At 45.0% G+C, this 4,705-nt stretch overlaps 1 protein-coding gene and 1 pseudogene across 5 annotated transcripts in view; one reads left to right on the forward strand and one right to left on the reverse strand.

Annotated features, from left to right (window-relative positions):
* The window catches only part of CHST6 (carbohydrate sulfotransferase 6), a 19,864-nt gene that overhangs the window by 8,901 nt on the left and 6,258 nt on the right, over nt 1-4,705 (forward strand). The gene's annotated exons all lie outside the window — the stretch shown is intronic.
* On the reverse strand, nt 1,976-2,540 carry LOC109384775 (NHP2-like protein 1 pseudogene; annotated as a pseudogene). Its single transcript, XR_002124487.1, has one exon. The product of XR_002124487.1 is annotated as an NHP2-like protein 1 pseudogene (transcript).

The raw sequence follows: 4,705 nt of genomic DNA on the forward strand, positions 1-4,705 counted from the left end.
ATATATATATATATATATATATATATGTAGTCACGGGAGGGGGAGTATAGCATAAGGAAGATAGTCAATGATATTGTAACAGTTATATAAGATGTCAGAGGGCTAATACCTTGGGGGAGGGGGTTATCACTTTGTGAGGGGTATAAATGTCTACTATGTTGCTTTGAACACCTGAAACTAATTTTTAAAAGATATAAGAAAAACTTAGGAGTCAGGGCGAGAAGAAAAGTCTCTCTCTCTCTTTCTCTCTTTCTCTCTTTCTCTGTGTGTGTGTGTGTGTGTGTGTGTGTGTGTGTGTGAGTGTGTGTAGAGAGAGAAGATTAATCCTTCTTTGGTTATAATAAGTCACTATAAAATGCCATAAATTGTAATAGTCATAATTTATGCTTTCTACAAAAAGACATAGGAAGGTAATAAGCAGAAGAAACAGCTAACAAATTTGAAAGCCTCTTGTAAATAGGATTCTAGAGTAAGAGAATAACGTAACTATTTGACTTTTTAAACTATGTACATTTAAAACTATTTTAATATGGTTATTTTAAAGTAGGTGATATGTGCATATGGGTCAAAATTCATAAGGTACAAAACAGGATTTATTGTGAAATGTCTTTTCCCAGCTCTCCCATTTCCCTCTCAGGGGAAACTAATATGGTCACTCTCTTGTATAAACTTCCAGGGGTACCTTATGCTTATTCAAGCCATGTAGATTATTTTCACAAAAATAGATTTTTTAAAAAACCGTCTGACAGAACAGATTCAGTGACTTGAGGAAGACCACTGTGGAAGGTGGCCCTGGGCATCAGGATAGAAGCAGGAACTTTTTATTTCTTCTATAGCGCCTTGCACTTTCCTCCCACCCTCCTCCCCTGAGTATATGGTTATTTTCATCATCATTATCTTCACCATCAAAGACTTAGTAGAAGTTGGAGATAGGCTTGCTTCTGGGGAGGGCCTGGGGAGGTGTAGGGGACAGAGAATGTCACTTACTTTTGACTGAGTGGCCCTTGTGCTTTGTTGTGGGCCTGTGTCTGCCAGGCGATGGGCCCCCTTTCCTAATTTTCACAAATAAAACATGAGCCTGCGATGCCCTCAGCTGTATATTTATTATTTTGAGCCACTTCTATGTGTTACTTTTTCTTAAAAATGAACGTATATTAAACATATACACCCCCCCCCCAAAAAAAAGACTTTAAAAAGGAAATAATTCATAGGTGAGGGGGATAGGCCTTCCAGGATGGGGATCTTCAGCGGGCAAAGGCTTAAGAATGGGACTCACCCCAGAGCCCTCCACTGGGAGTCTGGCACTTGGATTTAAAATTCTGCTCTGTGCCTTGCTAGCTGAGTGTAGTATTTATTCATGTCTCTAGGGACTTGGGGAGGATAAAATTCAATCATGAAGATAAAGTACATATCATGGTACCTGCCTGGCATATTCTTTCTGACTTTGAACCCTGGGGCGGTTGGTGGGTGTGCTTGCTGCACATAAGGCTCCTTATGGGGACCTGGACTTCTCAGGACACCCTGCGTGGCATAGGATGTTTCAACTCCCCTTCCTGGTTCTTGAATTCCAATAACAGGATCCGATAGCAGTTTCTGTATTGTGTGAGTCACTTAAGAAGACCTCTGGCTTCCCTGGAGTGCAGTTATCAAACACCTTGGCCTGTGGTCAAGATCCTTCTCCCCAGTGGAGGGCTGGGCTGGCCAGAACAATTGTGTTTGAGCCAAAGCATCAAGGTCCTGCACTCTGCAGGATCTCCCACGGACTAGAGAGGCCAAAAGCCTGTAACAGAAAGTGCCAGGAACTTAGCAATGGAAGTTCGGGGTTAGGGGTCCCAGCTTCCTGCTGTCTCTCCAAGCCTTGGGTCCTTCACCTTAGAAATTGATTTCATGGGCTGGCTGAGTGGCTCAGTTGGTTAAGAGCTCGCTCAAGAGTTTGAGCTCTGAGCAACAGCGGTTTGAGTCCAGNAAGGTAGCTGAACACGACATGCTAACCCGTATGCTAATATGATACATAACCCCCAGGGGAGGAGTCGGTAGGGAGAGTGTGGCAGAGGCCACCGGTTTAGACTAAGAGCCTTTCAATGGACTGCTGAATGGATTGGATCTGCTGCTTCAGCTGGGAGCCTTCTTTGATGGTGACAGAACAGGCGATGACAGGCCTGGAGACCCCACAGGCCCGCCCCAGGGCCTGCTTGGAGCACACAAACACGTAGGGCACGTTCTTGTCTTCGCACAGCCGCGGGAGGTGCAGGATAATCTCCAGGGGCTCGGTGTCTGCAGCCATCACAATGAACTCAGAGATGCCTCTGTTGAGGGTTTTGGTGGCTTCATTGGCTCCTTTCCAAAGCTGCTTGTAGTTACATGACTGCTGAACGAGGTCCAATAGTTTCTTGGTGAGGTGGGCATCTGCAAGAGGGTAGGCCTTCGGATTCACATCAGCCTCAGTCATGGCTATGGTTCCGCGGACTCGCCTCTCCTCAAGAAGTGTCACCGACGTCAGAGAAGGAACGCTCGCCTGTGCCGGAAAGTCGCAAAGAAAGCGACACTTACTATTTTATTCAGTCAGGATTTTTAACTTTTTATTGAAATATGACATACATACAGAAAAGAGCACAGATCATTCAAGGATAGCTTGATGACTTTTCACAAATCGAGCACACATGAAATTAGCACCCTCATCATGAAACAGGGCATGACTAACCCCCAGAACTTTGTCCATGCTCCTTTGTAGCGCTACTCTCACACCACCCCATGCCACTGAGGGGCTCCACTCTCTAATCAGAACTCTTGATGGCAAGTGACAGAAACTCAACTCATGCTGGCTTAAACAAAAACAAAGTATTCTCCCCAACTGGGAAGTCCATGGGTGAATCTCACACAGCTGGATCCAAATGTTGTCAGCTTGCTCATGGACCCTCAGTCTTTCTTTCTCTGCTCAGTTCTCTTCTGTGTTGGCTTTTTACCCAAGCAGTTTCCCTTTTCCCTTCAGATCTACAAAAACCCTGGGATCAGACTTGGTGCTGATGCCCGTTCCTTAAGCCAGTTACTATGGTGGATGGGTAGTGGGTGGAATATATAGATAAACCAGGCTTGAGACACACAGAACTAGGGGGTGGTTGGTCAGCCCCATCCAAACCACATGCACTCTCTGTGGGTGAGGGGTGATTCCTCAAAGAGAACTGTGGAGGCTATTATCAGAAAAAGGGGGAACAAGTGTTGAGCGGACACAAACCTTGTCCAGCACCTGTGCAGGGCTGAGCCCCTCCCTGCCCCCCGGATGCCTAAGAATGGGTATTCACTTGGAAAGCACCACAATCGCAGCCCTCAAGTTGTTCGCAGACAACAAGTGGAGGCAGTGTCATGCAGGGTGGAGTGGTATGTGCCTTGAAGGAGCTACAGATGAGGTGTCTTCAGAGGAAGGTGAGATGACTCACAATGGAGGGGTAGAGAAGCATGGAGCTTGCTTGAGGAACAGTAATGATTCTAATCATCTGAAACATAGGATACTGTTTGGGAATCATAGGAAGTGAGGTTGGGAAGCAGAAGATGGCTGAGGAGGAGAATGACATGATCAAATGTGTGGGGTAGGCAGCTCTGGGGGCTCTGCAGTGTAGATTAAAGGGAGGCCAGGGGGAGATTTTGCCAGAATTCAGCAAGTATGCATGCCAGGACTAGCATGACCCTCACATGGCACTGGATGTCTGGGCCACTCACTCGGACCACCACCTGGTCCCTTGACCATCTCATGAATGTGTCTTTAATGTTCCCAACTAGATTGTCATCTCCACCATGATAAGGATAAGGACCCTGGGCATTGAACCTGCTGGATTGAGCCTCTCACTTTCTTATATTTTATTTCTTCCAACCCTTCTATTACAATTGTAATCTCTAAGGAGATTTAACTCTGATGAAAACAAAGGGCTATACAAGAAAGGAAAATGTAGGGGCCAGCCAAGTGGTTCAGTTGGTTAAGAACTCACTCAAGAGTGCGAGCTCTGAGCTACAGCAGTTCGATGCCTGGCCCGACCTGAGCTGCCAACAGGTGGCAGGATGGTTCAGCTTAAAAAATAATAATAATAAAAAGAAAGGAAATGTACTCCTAATGCATGATGTACTTCATCTGTGAGCTGTTTTATAGAGTCATGTAAATTTGTTTTATTTTATTTTATTGGGGAACAGTGTTTTTTTCCAGGACCCATCAACTCCAAGTAAAGTAGTTGTTTCCAATCTAGTTGTGGAGGGCGTTTTTCCAGGACCCACCAGCCCCAAGTCAAGCAGCTGTCCCCAATCTAGTTGTGGAGGGCGCAGCTCCTTGGCCCATGTGGGAATTGAACTGGCAACCCCAGCCCCATGAGCCTGTGCTCTAACCATCTGAGCTAACCGGCCACCCCAAGTCATGTAAATTTTGAATATTACCTTAACCAAAACTTAGAAGAGCAAATTAGTAGACACAATATAGTCATGGGGATATGAAATACAGTGTGGGGAATATAATCAACAATGTTGTAAAGATTATGTAAGGTTCCAGATGGACACTGGACTGGACTTATCAAGGGGATCATGTCATAGACTGTGCAGATGCATGACTAATGCGCTGTACAGATGAAACTGAAGTAGAATAATATTGTATGTCAACTATAATTAATATATATATATATATATATATATATATGTAGTCACGGGAGGGGGAGTATAGCATAAGGAA

The sequence above is a fragment of the Hipposideros armiger genome, unplaced genomic scaffold, assembly GCF_001890085.2.
Source record: "Hipposideros armiger isolate ML-2016 unplaced genomic scaffold, ASM189008v1 scaffold_102, whole genome shotgun sequence".
Classification (NCBI taxonomy): domain Eukaryota; kingdom Metazoa; phylum Chordata; class Mammalia; order Chiroptera; family Hipposideridae; genus Hipposideros; species Hipposideros armiger.